We start from the raw sequence: 17,112 nt of genomic DNA on the forward strand, positions 1-17,112 counted from the left end.
TTGCTGTTGATTCTTTTAGTCCTTTAGTTTTGATATGAGGATGTTAATATGAGATCTTTCTAACTTTTTGATGTGAACATTTAGTACTATGAAATTCCTTCACAACTCTTCCTTAGCTATGTCCCAGAGATTCTGATGCATCTTTATTCTCATTAGTTTCAAAGAACTTCTTGATTTCTGAATTAATTCCATTAGTTATTCAAAAGTCATTCCATAGCAAGTTATTTAATTTCTATTTAATTCTATGATTTTCAGCAACTTTATTAGCATTGAGTTTTGTTTTTATTGCACTGTGGTCTGATAATATGGTTGGTATGATATTGATTTTTTTGAATTTGCTGAGGTTTGTTTTATGGCAGATTATGTGGTTAATTTCACAGTAGGTACCATACGATAAGAAGAATTTATATTTTGTTATTTTCCAGTGGAGAGTTCTGTAGAGTTCTATAAGATCCATTTGGTCAAGTGTGGAGCTCAGCTCCTCAATATCTTTGTTAGCTCTCTGCCTTGACGATCTAATAATTTAAGTGGAGTGGGTCACATTGGAGACAGAACTGCTTCTTCTCTTCAGGGCAACTGAAGATTGCTGGAGGTATGATTAAAATACTCAGGGTCTTTGCTCCTTTCTAAGTCTGAAGACAGCCAGGGCGGTAGCACTGCAGTGGCTGTGGCAGAGTGGCATTTGTTTGCCTCTGGGAGTTTCACCTCGGAGAAATGCAGAACCATTGCTACTGCGAATATTCAACCACGGGTTGAGGCAGCTGCTCTATTGGCCTGAGCTGGGGCCTCTGCCTGTTGAAGAGCAGAAGATCAAGGGCTCACAGGGATGAGAGACTGGGCTCCTCTCTGTATCGTGATTGTGGCATGGTGGAAGTTTGACTGAAGCCCTCACAGTCGATGTTTCTTCCTCAGACAGTGAGGAGCAAGGGCAGAGCCTCTGCTGTAGCAGTGGTAGAGGAGCTGTTGGTTGCCTCTGTGAGTCCCTACCTAGAAAACACAGTGCAAGTGGGCGTGCTCAGCTGTGGTTGGGGTGTCTGTTCTGCAGTCCTGAACCTGGGGCCCTGTCTGGTGAAAACGGGGGTGTTGGGGCTCACAGGGAAAAGAGACTGAATTCCTCTTCATATGGCGGCTGCAATGTGCTGGTGGTGCAGGCATAGCAACTTGTCCCTTTTTTCCTTCCGGCAGAGGGCAGTTAGGAGGGTACCACTGCAGCTACAATGGCAGAGGGGTTGTAGGTTATCTCTGGGATTCCCTCCTCAGAGAAATGCAGAGGCACTTTCAGTTGAAGTGTTCAGGCAGGGGCAGGGTAGTTGTGCTGGCGTCTCAGGTCAGGACACCCTGCCAAGCGATGAGGAGCCAGCATGAAGGTCCATGTGGAGAAAAAACTGACCGCTTTTCTGCGGGAAGGCTGCACTGTGCTGGAGAATCGGCTCACTTCCTAATGATCACATACTCTTTAGAGCCTGGAGGCAATAGTGGCAGGTGCTTAGAGACAGCCAAAATAGTGGCTGGACTCTTTTTCAGGAGCTCTGTTCCAGGGAGGTTCAGGGCTACTACCAGCCCAAGAGCCTCCGCAAGGTTTGGCCGGAGTCTCAGTTTGGAGTTCCTACTCAGAGCGGAGAAACAGGATCAGGGACACACTAAAAAACAGTCCAGCTGCTTTTCCATGGGACGGCTGCACATTGCTGGAGATCCACACCACTCCCTAATCCCCATGTACTTTCCAAGGCCTGAACGCTATACCAGCAAATGGCAGCCGGCCTCTCCCTCAGTGAGCTCCATTTCAGAAAGTGCAGAGCTGATACGGGCTCAAGAGCCCCGGTGGAGAATGGCTGAAGTCCCAGGTCCGGGATTCTGTCCAGTGAGAAGTGGGATCAAGGACCCAAACACACACACACACACACACACACACACACACACACACACACACACACACAAGCCTGGCCACTTTTCCATGGGATGGCTGCGTTGTGCAGTGAATTCGTGCCACCCCCATATCACCACATACTCCCCAGAGCCTGAACTCTATAGCAGTGGAGGATACAAGACAGCAAAAATGGTGGCTGACCTCTCACTCTGGGAGTTTTATTCTGGGGAACTGCAGAGCAGCTACCGACCAGAGAGCACAGACCGGGTGGGGGCAGAGCTGTAGACCCAGGACAGTGGGCCTTAATCTTCAAAATGCATTGGCACTGAGGCATGTGGTCTGTTGCTGGTCAGCTTCCTGGATTCAGTCCCTTTCTGGCTGCATGCTATCGATACTTACCTCCTGCGCTGCCAGAACTGCAACCACTAGTACCAGAATGCCCAGGGATTCAAAGCTCCCAGGACTTTAGGTGTGACTGAGCAGTGGCTCTGCCCAGACTCTACGTAGTTCTCCACGTAAGTCTGGTGGCCCCAGTTGGGTGGGCTCATGAGAGGATCACCTGAGCCCAGGGTTGCAAAAGTTCATGGCAGAAGTGTAGGTCCCGAAGGAGTCTTACTCACTTACCATTTCCCCATGGTGGGGAAGTGTCTCCAGGTTACATGTCATTTCCGGGTGGGCAGTCATCCTGTCTCACTCCTCTCCATTCTCTGTGGGTCAAATTGCTTCCTTGATGAATCCCAGTGTATTCTCCTGGATGTTCCGTTTGAGTATGTAGTAATTATTCATACTCTTTCTTCTCTCCACTTGAGTGGTGTACACTAGCTGCTTCTAGTCAGCCATCTTGGCCCCTCCTCCTCCATGATGAATATTAATAACAAGTTTTTCTCAGACAGGTGAGTTTGTGAATTGTATATTTCTTACACTTCGTTGATGATCATACTTAAAGTTTTTTTTTGTTTTGTTTTGTTTTGTTCTTTGTTTTTGTTTTGTTTTGTTTTGTTTTTGTCTGATCTCGTGGGATGTCATCTACACATGCACAGATTGGCATACAGCAAAGGCTCAAAGGAACACTTAGGCAGATTTGTAGAACTCTTTCCTTTCCTAAATCTCTAAGGATATGCTGCATCTTAAAGTTTAGCCACCTATATCTCTCCAAACTCCACTGTCTGTTTGCTTAGCTAATCAAGATTCTGGGCCTTTTTTTGGTCTTTCCTTTTTGCCCTGCAATGCAAAAATTATTTCCAGCACAATTTTTGATGAGGCAGCCAGCTCCTCTTTGAATTTCCATGACATTTTTATAGTATAAAATGACTAAATAGGCCGGGCGCGGTGGCTCAAGCCTGTAATCCTAGCACTTTGGGAGGCCGAGACGGGCGGATCACGAGGTCAGGAGATCGAGACCATCCTGGCTAACACAGTGAAACCCCGTCTCTACTAAAAATACAAAAAAACTTAGCCGGGCAAAGTGGCAGGCGCCTGTAGTCCCAGCTACTCGGGAGGCTGAGGCAGGAGAATGGCGTGAACCCGGGAGGCGGAGCTTGCAGTGAGCTGAGATCTGGCCACCGCACTCCAGCCTGGGTGACAGAGCGAGACTCCGTCTCAAAAAAAAAAAAAAAAAAAAAAAGACTAAATACATGTGGTTCTACTACAGGATTCTATTCTATCTCACTGGTCTCTTTGTCTATAATCAGTGGCAACAAGATACAATCTAAGATACTATAGATTTATATTATGTCTTGAAATATTGCAGTGTAATCCTTCAATTTTTTTTTTTAAGTATGTCAGGTATTCTAAGTGCATTACATTTCTATATACATTTTAATTTGTTAATTTATTCAGAACTCTGGAGATCTGTTTAACTTTTTACCTTTTAACTTTATCAGGGTATAATTTGCAAGTGATGAAATACTCAAATGCTAAATACTATTGTTTCATAACATCTGTAGAAAATTGTTTCAACAACATGTCCCTCATTCAGATAAAAAAATTTACAGATGCACAATTTTTTATAAAATATGGCATAGTATTTGTAGATAACCTACACCCATTCTCCTATATACTTTAAATAATCTCTACATTACTTATGATTCCAAATGCAATGTAAATATGATGTAAACAGGTTTTACATTGTATCGATTTTTAAAATTTGTATTATTTTTATGATGGTATTGTTACTTTTAGGGTTTCTTTAAAACATCTTTGAACTGTGGTTGGTTGTATCTACAAATGCAAAACTTGTGGATATGAAAGACTGACTGCATATAGTTTGTTCATTTTTGACAAATGAATATATTTATGCCACCCACACTTTTATCAAGATACGGAGAATTTCCATACTTTCAGAAAATGTCTTCATGTGCCTTCCCAGGGAATCTTGTTCTGAAGCTAACAATTATATGATTTTTACATATACAGAGTTTTATTTATTTTAGAATTTTTTTTAAAAATTTACAGTTTATCTGTATTTTGTCTAGTTTCTCTATTCAGCATGACTTTTCTGAGGTGCATCTCACTTTATACCTGCTGGTGCTTTTTTTCATTTTGTTGCTATGTAGCATTCTATTAAATAAAGAAATTTCAGTTTATTCATTCTACTTTTTGCTTTATTTAGGTATAATTGAAAAATAAATATGACATAGGTATACATGGTGAAATGCTTACCACAATCAAGCTAACTAACATATCCACCACCTCACACAGTTACTCTTTTGTGGTGAGAATAAAGATCTACTTACTCTCTTCGCAAATTTCAAGTATACAATACATTATTACTAACTATAGTGACCATGCTGTATATTAGGTCTCCATAATTTATTAATCTTACAATTGAAGTCTCTTCTCTCTGACTTCTTACATTTTCCCCATTCCCTGGCCCTTATAGCCAGCTTCAACTCTCTGCTTCTATTGGGTTGGTGCAAAAGTAATTGCAGTTTTTACCATTACTTTCAATTGGAAAGCAATTACTTTTGCACCAATCTAATATTAGCTTGATTTTTATGTATTCCACACATAAGTGGGATCATGCAGCATTTGCCTTTCTTTGATTGGCTTATTTTACCTAGCAGAATATCCTCCAGTTTCCTCTATGTCATTGCAAAGACAGGATATTATTATTTTTAAGGGCAAATAATATTCCCCTGTGTGTGTGTATGTGTGTGTCACATTTTCAATATTAATTCACCCATCAGTAGACACATAGTGTGTCTTCATACCTTGTGAATAATGGTGTAATGATGGTGGGAGTGCAGATAACTCTTCAACATGGTGTTACTATTTCCTTCGCACTTTATACCAAGAAGTAGGGTTGCTGGATCACGTGGTAGTTCCATTTTTTTAAAACCCCCCGCAATGACGTCCATAGTAGTTGTATTAGTTTATGTTTCTACCAACTTTGTACAAGAGTTTTGTTTTCTACAACACAACCTTGTCAACACTTGTTATTCTTTGTTTATTTTCATATTAGTCATCCTAACTAATCTGTGGTGATATCCCATTGTGGTTTTGGTTTGTATTTTGCTAATGATTAGCAATATTAAGCAACTTTTCAAAAATCCGTTGGCCATCCGTATGTCATCTTTGGAAAAATATGTATTCAGGTTTTGGCCTATTTTTAATCAGGTTTTATTTTTCTTGTTTATTCATGTGTTTGTTTTGTGCTATGGAGTTGTATGAATTTCTTATATATTTTGGATATTAACTTGTTATTGGATATATAGTTTATAATTTTGTTACTTATTGTATAAGTTGCCATTTCATTTTGTTGAATATTTTCTTTCTGTGCATAAACTTTTTAGTTTCCTGTGATCCCGCTGATTTGTTTTTGCTTTCGCTACCTATGATTTTGGTGTCATATCCAAGAAATTGCTCCCAAGACTGATACCATTGAGCTTTTCCCCTGTTTTCTTCCAGAAGTTTTATGGTTTCAGAACTTACACTGAAGATATTAATCTATTTGGAGATACAAGATAAGAATTCAACTTTTTTTTCGCATATGGATATTCAGCTTTCTTGGCACTAATTATCAAAGAAACTGTCCTTTCTCCCATTGTGTGGTCCTAGCAGTTTGTTGAAAACCAAATGACTTTAAATGTGTGCATTTATTTCTTGGCTTTCAATTCTATTCAATGTGTCTTTGTTTATGCCAATACAATGTTGTTTGGATTTCTATAGCCTTAAGTGGGTTTTGAAATCAGGCAGTGTGATACCTCCAGCTTCCTTCTTCTTAGTTAAGATTGCTTTGGGTATTTAGAGTATTTTGTGGTTTTATATAAATTTTAGAATTGCTTTTTCTATTTTTGTAAAAAATGTCACTGAAATTTTGAAAAAAAAATTACATTGACTCTATAGACTGCTTTAAGTAGTATAAATATTTTAACAATATTAATTCTTCCAATGTATGAACATGTGATATCTTTTCATTTATTTATGTCCTCTTTATTTTCATATATCAGAGTTTTATACTTTTAGTGTACAGATCTTTAAACTCTTTGGTTAAATTCTTAAACATTTTAGTAGTTTTGATTCTATTGTAAATGGGGTTGCTTTCTTAATTTTTTGGTCAGTTTTGTTTTCAGTGTATATAAATGCAGCAAATTTTGTATGTTGATTATGTATCCTGCAACATGACTAAAATTGTTTATTATTTCTAATAATTTTTTTCATGTAATCTTTTTTATTTTCTACATATAAGATTTTGTCATCTGTAAATAGAAATCATTATACTCATTTCTTTCTGATTTGGATGACTTTGTTTCTTTTCCTTGACTAATGCCTCTAGCTAGGATTTCCAGTATTATGCTGGATAAAAGCAGTGATGAGAATGAACATCCTTGTCTTCTTTCAGATTATGGAGGAAAAAAGTTTCAGCATTTCATTACTGAGTATGATGTCAGCCATGGGTGATTTTATATGGCTTTTATTGTGTTGAAGTACATTTCTTTTACAGTTAAATGATTAAAAGTGTTTTAATCATAAAATGGTGTTGAACATTCTCCAGTGCTTTCTCTGTGTCTGCTGAGATACAAATGTAATTTTTATTCTTTATTCTGATAATATGGTGTATCACAGTGATTGACTTTCATATGTTAAAACATCCTTGCATCCCAGAGATGAATCCCACTTGATCATGGTGTATAATTATTTTAATATAGTGTTGAATTTTTTCCTAGTATTATGAAATGATTTTTTTCATCTAAGTTTATCAGGACTATTGGCTTTCAAATTAATTTTTTTATATGTATATCTGTCTGATTTTGAGAATGAAGTAAACTGCCCTTATTAAATAAATAAAATGTTCCCTTCTCTTCAATTTTGGAAGAATTTAAAAAGTATTGGTATTAATTATTCTCTAAGTATTTGGTAGAATTCACCAATGATATTGTCTTGTCTTGGAGTTTTCTTTGTTGGGAGATTTTTGATAACTCCTTAATCATTATTGGTATGTAAAGGTTTTTTATTTATTCATTATTTAATCTTGGTAGGTTTTACATTTCTTGGAATTTATCCATTTCTTCTAGGTTATCAACTCTGTTGGCATAGAATGGATCACAGTAGTATCTTACTATCGTATGTATTTCTGTGGAAGCAGTTGTAAAATTTCTCTCATTTCTGGTTGCATTAACTTTTTTCCCTTAGTCTAGACACTGATTTGTGTATTTTATTTATTTTATGCAAAAAAATCTTAGTATTGTTTATTCAAAGACAAATTCTACCAAATATACAAAAAAGAAGAGGTATCAACATTGCTGAAACTGTTTCCAAAAAATCAAGGGGTAGGGAATACTCCCTAACTCACCTTATGAATCCTGTATCACCTTGCTACAAAAAACAGACAAGAATAAAACAACAACAACAAAAAAACTACAAACTAATATCCCTGATGTACATACATGCAAAACTCCTTAACAAAAATAAAAGCACCCGAATCCAATAGCATATCCTAAATATAATTATTTATAATCAAGTGGGTTTTTTCGAGTATTGAAAGGATGGTTCAACGATATAAATTAGTAAATGTGATTCATCACATACACAGAAATAAAAACAAAAAGTATGTAGTTATTACATGAAGTAAAAAGATTTGATAAGTTCAGCATCTCTTTATGATAAACACCGGCAACAAACTAGGCATAGAAGGAGCATACCTCAAAATAACAAAAGCCATATATTAAAACCCCACAACCAATATCATACTGAACAGCAAAAAGTTTAAATAAATCACTCTAAAAACTGGAACAAGACAAGGATACCTACCCTCACCATGCCTATTCAGCACAGTGCTGTAAGCCCTAGCCAGAGCAATCAGGCTAGAGAAAGAAATTAAAAGGTATCCTAATTGGAAAAGAGGGAGCAAAACTAGCTCTGTTTGCCGAAGGTAGAGTCTTATACCTAGAAAATGCTATAAACTCTTCTCAACAACTCTTAGATTTGATATAAATTCACTAATGTATTAGGATACAAAATTAACATACATCTTTCATAACATAGGTAAGACAGAAGAAAGAATCTCAGAACTTGAAGGGAAGTCTTTTCAACTAGTCTAGTCGGACAATTTAAAAAAATGAAGTAATAAAAAAGAATGAAGAAACCTACTAAGAAGTTTGGGATGACATAAAATGACCATACGTACAAACTGTCTATATTCCCAAGAAAGAAGAAAAAACAAAGTTTGCAAAATTTATTTATTTTTTGCCAATGCCACATGCCAAATCAGTGGCATTTTTATACACCAGTGACAATCAAGCTGAGAAACAAATCAAAAAGGCAGTAGTACTTAAAGATAGCTACAAAAATAAAATAAAATACCTAGGAATAAACAATCAAGGAGGTTAAAGATACCTACAGGCAGAACTACAAAATACTGATTAAATATATTGTAGATGACACAAACAAGTGGAAAAACATCCCGTGCTCATGGAACAGATAAATTAATAGCATTTAAATGACCATACTGCCCAAAGCATTTAAATGACCATACTGCCCAAAGCAAGCTTCAGATTCAATGCAGTCTCTATCAAAATACCAACATAATTTTTCACAAAGTTAGAAATAACTATCCCCAAATGTACATGAAACTAAAAAGGAGCTCAAATAGTGAAAGCAACCCCAAGAAAAAGCACAAATCTGGAGCCATCACATTGTATGGGCTCAAATTATGTTACAGGGCTACAGTAACCAGAACATGTATAGTAAATACCGATATAAAAATAGACACATAGATAAATGGAACAACACAGAGAACCTAGAGATAAAGCCACATATCTAAAGCCAATTGATTCTTGACAAAGTCAACAAAATCATACACTAGAGAGAGGATACCCTTTTCAATAAATGTTACTGGGATTACTACATACAGATTGAATCTGGACCCCTTTATCTCACCATATATAAAGATCATCTCTAGATAGAACAAATATTTAAATGTAAGACCAAAAACTATAAAAAGATTAGATGAAAACCTGGGGGAAATGCCCCTGGATAATGGTCTAGGCAAAGAATTTATGACTAAGGCCAAAAAATCACAGTAAACAAAATAGACAAATAAGATTTAATTTAAATAAAAAATTTCTGCACCACAAAAGAAATATTCAACAGAGTAAACAGACCACTAGAAAAATGGGAGAAAAGTATTTACAAGCTATGCATCTGATAGGGCACTGATACCTAGAATAGACAACTGACTCAAACTAAACAGCAACAAAAAAATAAATAACCCTATTAAAAAGTGCACAAAGGACATAAATGGTATATTAGTTCATTCTTACATTGCTATAAGGAGTTATAGCAATAACTCCTGGGTAACTTATAAAAAAGAGAGGTTTAATTGACTCACAATTCCAAAGGCTATACAGAAAGCATGGTTGGGGAGGCCTCAGGAAACTTACAATCGTGATGGAAGGCAAAAAGGAAGGAGGCACGTCCTGCATGGCTGGAGCAGGAGGAAGGGAGAGTAAAGTGAAAAGTGCTACACACTTTCAAACAACCAGATCTCATGACAACTCACTCACTATCGTGAGAATAGCAAGGGGAAAATCTACCCCCATGATTTAGTCATCTCCCAGGAGGTCCCTCCCCCAACATAAGGGATTACAATTCAACATGAGATTTAGGTGGGGACACAGAACCAAACCATATCAAATAGACCATTTCTCAAAAGAAAACCTGCAAATGGCCAAGAAGTATACGAAGAAAATATCAACAGCACTAATCATCAGAAATTGCAAAATAAAACCACAATGAAATATTGTCTTACACCAGTCAGCATTGCTATTATTAAAAAGTCAAAAACAAAGACATGATGGCGAGGATGTGGAGAAAAGAGAAAGTTGATGATGGAAATCAAAATTAGTACAATCTTTAGAAAAAAGTATGGAGTTTTCTCAAAGAATGAAAAATAAAACTATCATTTGAGTCACTAATTCCACTACTGGGTCTACCCACAGGAAAAGAAATTATTATATTAAAAAGATTCCTGCACTTGTGTATTTACTGCATCACAATTTACAATAGTAAAAACACAGAATAAACCTAAGTATCCATTAATGGATAAGTTCATAAAGAAAATGTAACATATATATCCAATATAATAGTATTCAACCATAAAAAAGAGTGAAGTTATGTCTCTTGCAGCAACATGGATGGAACTGGAGGCTGTTATCTTAAGTAAAACAACTTAGAAACAGAAAGCAAAATGCCACCTGTTCTCAGTTATCAGTGGGGGCTAAATGTATATAGCATGTGGAATAAAAATCATTGGAGACTTGAAAAAGAGGGAGTGTGGGAGGAAGGTTAGGGCTGTGAAATTGCTTAATGAGTACAGTGCACACTGTTCAGGTGTTAGTTACAGTAAAAGCAGGGACTTCACCACTATGCAATGAATTGATGTAACAAAACTGTACTAGTACCTCTTAAATTTATACCAATAAAAACTTAAAAACATGGTAACAGTGATAGTGGACAGAGTACTTCTTAGGATGCGGGTAAATGCATTGAGTTCCTAGGATCAAGCTTTCCTGATACCATTAACACAGCAATCCTTTTCATAGATTCTCTTATAATGGCTACGTATGTGAACTTGCTTATAAATTTCATTAAGACAAACACACCTTAAAATTTTTGTACTTAATGTGATGTCTAATTAATTATCATTACCATAAGGGAGGCCATTTTTTAAGTAGGCATGGTGTTTTTTTAGGTGTGTATGGAGAGAACTGTGTAGAATTAAAATTTGTTTCCTTGCCACTTATTAATCTAAGGGAAAAAAAATGGTTGACATAGATAAAACTATATAGGATATAACAGGAGTTCATTCACTAAGCAAATACATAAATAGTAAGTTATTTGTATTATAAACAGGTCAATGGTAACTAAATTTTAGTGTCCTGGGTGAAAGAATTACAGTAACCAAACACTTGAGGCAGAAATTTAAAAGAGTAGTGCTATTCTGATAAAGTCGTAGCATGAAAAAAACTCATATCCTTTTAAAGAAATATAGTGCAGTCCACTATGCTTAAAATAAAGAAATTTCAATCCAATGCTGATTGCCACTAGGTAATCAAAGATTTTAAGGACCGTAGAGGTACTAAATCAAGTTTAGCCTAAACCTGCCTCCTTACATATTTAAGTTCAGCCTAAAGATTTTTTCTGCACATCATGAATTATCACGAGTGGAGGTATAAACAGACCATAGCCTACATTTGTGCCAATCACTGAGTTTTGGGTAATCATATGTAGCCAACTACTCAAACCGTATTCAAACAAGGCAAATGCTGAGCTGGAACCAATTCAATTGCTTCTGTACCCGATTCCATTTTCTGTACGTCACTTTCTTTTTGTTGTCCATAAATTTTCTTTCACCACGTAGCTGCACTGGACTCTTTTTGAATCTGTTGTGATTCTGAGGACTGCCCATTTCATGAGTCAGTCATTGTTCAATAAAACTCCTTTAAATCTAGTTCTGCTGAAGCTTTTCTTTTAACAGACAGTGCTAGAAGCAGGGTCGGAAGTCGAGCTTCTAAAAACCCCCAGGATCACTGAGTGACCAAGCAAGGTACATGCTAGATGCACTTGTGGCCATTGATCTCTCAAAACATCTGGGGATTATGATAAGTTCCCTCTCAGATTCTGAAGTTCCAGGGATTTGTGTTTTGAGCTCTTTGAGTTTTTTTCAGCAAATTCTGTTCCAAACTGGGTTTGGAAGTCATGACAGAAACTTGGCTGAGTTCAGGATCAGATTTGACCCAGTAATTAACTGGCTTGGATCCAGTTAGAGGCCTCTTAAGTCTGACTGGGTAACAAAGAAACTGGTAGTAAATGGCAATATTGCAGGGGTTGTAAAATTTGGCTTTTGGAAATTTGGGGGTATTTTTTTTTGTTCTACCCCTTTGTTTCATTTTTCTTGCTTGCTTAGGTAGAAAAAAAATCACTGGCCAAGTTAATCAAGGGAATCTGAAATCAAAGTCAATATTTAAGGTAAAAATGGAATCCTTAGTTTCTGAAGGACTGAGTTTCTTCTGACTTATACATGCATAAGTGTCAGGCCCTGGAAGCAGCAAAGACTTACAGAAATGGCAAAAATATTACTAAAGATAACTTATAGTGAAATGTTCTGAAGGAATAACGATGCTCTGAAGTGTATGTAAAAAACATGAGGGCTCCCAAATTAGTCTCATCTAGGGATGTCTATTGGTATGCAGAAGTTTCTTAAAAATTTTCAATATTTTTATTTAAAGACCTTATGAAAGGCAAATAAAAAGTTTAAGCAACTAATTGATTTTAAAAATTAAAAATGTTTTGCACTTTTTACTAATGGCAGTGGGTGACAAGATTAGGTATGTACAGAATCATCAGACATGGGGATCCCCCCGCCAAAGGGGGAAACTTGAGAGCTGATGGGAATGCTGGAAAAGGCCCCTTCACAACTGATAAGCAGCTGTCTGAATTATTGATTCAGCATTTCTGGGATGGGTGGGTCTTTCTCTGGCCTCCCTGAGCTCCTTGCCCTCCCCAACCTGCCACAGGCAATGCTTCTCTCTCTCTCTTTCTCTCTTTTCCCTTTCCTATCGTTTCTGTTACTCAGGGAAACCATCTTGCCCAGAGACCACATGTTGAAACTCCTTTAATCCACTTTAAATAGATTAAAGATGACAGGGCCCATTGGGGGCAATTTTGAGCCTTGCCAATTTGATATTGGGTGCGAAGTGGAGTGGCTAATGTCTGTTTTTTCACATGTATTTTGCTCTGGCCAGAATGGAAAATGTTAATTTGGTTCTTCCATGTAGTGAGTTGAGCAGCAGTTTGCAAAATTGAGAGGATTCTGCCTGTGGTTCCATGATTTTCCTTTGTGAATGTGGCTTGGCACCCCAGAACTGTGGTGTGGTGAGCAGCATTGCTAGGGATACTCAGGGAAAGAGGACCCAGAAACCTGATATGCCGGATAAAGGGTAAAGATTTTCCACTCTCACTCTCTCTGGGCAAGCCAGTGGAATGAATGATAAAAATCACTGTTTTTCTCCTCTATACAGTTTTGATTAGTGGGGAGTGGAATTTGTGAGGCTAGTCTTTCTGTGTTGTTCTATAATGGAGAGGGGTGCCTTAAAATAAAATGCAGGCCTAGGATCCCATAAGCCCACTGTTCAACCAGCCCAGCAAACTGGTCAGTTACAGACGTTGCTGCAGGTCTCCCACCACCAGGAAAAAAAAAAAAAAAAACTTTCTCTTGGTCTCTGCCGTTGAGAGGACAGGAATTTTGGAGTTCAGGTAATAGATCTAAAAATTACCTTGAGCAGTTAAAAGCCATTGCAAGCTGTAAATTGACTGTTCTAGACTCCTGGAAGGAACAATGAAAACCGCCCAATGCTGTAGCTCAGCAGCTAAGGCTTTGCCATTTTACAATAGTGGTCTGGATTCAATCCTGGCTTAGGGAATGTGTACCTTCTGCTTGATATTCGTGTGACCTTTACCATTTGTTGATTCTCTTCCTCTTCATGAATCATTTCTGGCTTCCTTTCTTGAATGTTCCTTTCTCCAAACCCCCAGGACGTTACCCTTGGTGAAGTTCAAAAGCCAGGAAAATTGGGTGTTTGGTGTGGCTACACAGTCTGCTAACAAGAAATTTAAAAGTACACACAAAAAAAAGAAAAAAAGAAAAAAGAAAAGAAAAAAAAAGAGTGCTATCATTAAAAGTCAGCTGAATTGAAAGCAGATACTCAAGCTCTAACAGACTGGGACTCCTTGGGAAAAACAGAGGAGGTGCCACATACCCTGTTTGTGGAAAAACTTCCGTTTTCCTCATGAAAGCCCAGGAATTGAAAGTAAGCAGATCCCTCTCAAAATCTAAGTCTCTGTTGTAATATGCATTGCATTATCTGACTTTGTTTGACTGTTGGGGTTATCAGAAATTACTTCTCATTATGAGAAAGCTTAGGTGTGTAATAAGTAGGTAGGATATGTATTTTGGGGATGGCTAATGGCAGTTATGAGGGAATACTTGACTCTTTTCATGTTTGGAGAGAAGCATGCTCCTGCTCACTTGGAAAGTATGGTAACATCTCCACCTTTAGTGAGAGATAAGACTTCTATGGGGAATGGGCTAATCACAGGATGGGCTGATTGGCTTTGGACTGTTTTGCAATGAAATGCATGGTAAAATCATTGCACTATCTATTTCTGTAGCATTTCTCTTTTTTGGAAGCTAAGATCTGATATAAAAATAGGACTCTTAATTTTTGGGGATCTGTTTTGCCTTCCAGCTGTGCCTACATATTAGGCCCTAAGAACTGCATGTTTTCCTGTCCCTGTTCCTCGAAGGACTCCAATCTAAAACCAGTGATCCAATGAAGAAACTTAAAAACTGACAAATCAAAAAGCTTACAACTGCTGGATCTTCTTCTGTCTGTCTGTATAGTTTGATATGTGTTGTGTGTGCAAGGTTTATATAAAAGTGTTCTAATTAATTGGCTCAAATAAAAATAAGCACTTAAATCAAATATTTTGAAAGAAAAATAAAAACTGTAGTGTCATGTAGTACATGTGACTTTAGTAAACAAGGAAATAAAGAGCTTTAAAGATTATTGGTAAAATAGAGACATTTGGTCTAAATTAGGAAGGTCAGATATTAGGTTTACTAAATGATTTAAAGTTATAAACTCTTTTGACTTTTAAAAATTGTTAAATTGCCTGCTTTAACAGCTGGGTAAGGCTTGGAGACGTGTGGAGTTAGCCACGCCCCTAGCTATGCTGGAAAGAGTTGGACCTTATCTACATTTTTGTCTGGTGCCCTAGGCTCCACACTTAGTACATAATTAAAATAACCTACCATGTTTTTAGCCAAAATTTAAAATTGTTAAAAGTTACCATTATAACATGTAATTGGAACTACTAAATAAACAGTTTCAGATGCAAGGTGCATGAGAAGATTGAAATGTGTTTTTGGTAAAAAATTATATAAAGACATAAGAATGCAGATTTTTGCTAGTTTAGAGGGTTAAAGGATTATTTTAAATTAAATAAGATAAAGCTAAAGGTTTGAGCAAGTTGCAAGAGGCTTGTAAAATCTTGTAAAAGAAATTCAGTGTGTGAACATACTGACTAAATTTAAAGGAGTATTCTTCAGTTTTTCCTTAAATTGAACATTAGAAAAAAAGCAGAGTAGGGTTTTCTTAGAGCACTGATGTGCTCTTTAAAAAAAAAAAAAATTGTAAAGTGTTATAAAAGATTTATGAGAATCTCACCTTATGGTCAAACTGATTAAGATAAAATCAATTTGTCTATAACATTTTATTAAAAATTGGGGTTGATATTATTAGTACACTAGCACAAGGGAGAAATCTGGCTTCTCTCTTGAACAAGATTTTCATGTAATATGAAAGGATAATGAAATATGTCTGTTTGTCTTTTGAATAAACTACTAAAAAAAGAAGGAAAAGGCAAGAGACAGATTGTTTGAAAAGCTAAGTCTTTCCTATATCAATGAGTAAATGTTTGTGTCTTTTTAAAGTTATTCAGTCATAATTTTGGATAAATGAATGACTTATGGTAACCTAGAATTCTACTTTATAATATCAAGTGTGTGGTTTTTTTTGTTCATTTGTTTGTTTGAGATGGAGTCTAGCCCTGTCGCCCAGGCTGGAGTGCAATGGCATCATCTCGGCTCACAGCAACCTCTGCCTCCCAGGTTCAAGCGATTCTCCTGCCTCAGCCTCCTGAAACCTTTAACATATTTAATAGGCTTCTCAAAATTAGATTTCAGCTTCAAAATGGTCTCTTCTGACCTCTAACTTTAGGATGCTACAACGGGTCCCCGAAGCATTCAAAAGAGAGAGAAATAGGATTACTTGACATGTTAAGTTACATGACAAGCATTGTCAAAATAAAAAATAATATTTAACTTTCTTCAGGTTATATTTTAGTAAATGATATTAATATATGTTCCAAAATCATATGGGATTTCTAGAATTCTAATATGTCTGAGTATATGCTAGCAATCATAATTATGATTATTATGTTGTTATTGTACACCACAGAAATGACCACATTTCTTTGTCAATTGTGTTTTTAACTATAACCATTTAAATTTGTTTCCACAGTTAATTGCTTAATGATGATACAGTTTCTGAAAACTTCAAAAACTTCCAAAATTATAGAATATGGTGTCTTTTAGGAGGTTCATGAAAGGATAGAAAGGACCCTGAAAATCATTCTTGAATACAGGTTTCTAATCACTTTAAAATCATATCATTTGTACTGGGTAAGAATTCCTGAGACTTTAATTAAAAGACTGACTAGTTTTTAAAACTGCTAACCCAAGTAGAACAAAAATTAATTGAATACCAAGAAAATACTTTGCCAGATTTTCATACTAAATTAGCCAATATTGAAATTGTTTACATATACAATTTGAATGAAGTCCATGGTCTAACTCAAATTGCCTATGAAAATCATCAGTTTTCAGTGCCATGCACCTAAATGGGAGAAACAACTGATATTCAAGAAACCGTAAGTCCAATGTTAACTGTGAACTCATGGAGAACCAGGACAGCAACCTTGTCCTTCCTGAGTCCTTAAAGCTTTGTTATTAAATATTTCGTATTCCATGACTCATCATGGAAAAGTTAAAATTATCCAAATTAAATATGTGTTGGTGTCGTGACTTCTAAATTGCTAAAATAGTTTATGACAAATATTTGGTTTTTCAAATTCATATTCCTGGGGAAACAATAAAAGCTTTGAGTACATTTGGCTACTTG

General features: G+C 36.5%; 1 pseudogene; it reads left to right on the forward strand.

The window, feature by feature from the left end:
* Positions 1 to 1,348: 1,348 nt before the first annotated feature.
* Positions 1,349 to 17,112, forward strand: part of LOC126945836 (uncharacterized) — a 190,754-nt pseudogene continuing 174,990 nt past the window's right edge.

The sequence above is a fragment of the Macaca thibetana genome, chromosome X (genome assembly GCF_024542745.1).
Source record: "Macaca thibetana thibetana isolate TM-01 chromosome X, ASM2454274v1, whole genome shotgun sequence".
Lineage (NCBI taxonomy): Eukaryota > Metazoa > Chordata > Mammalia > Primates > Cercopithecidae > Macaca > Macaca thibetana.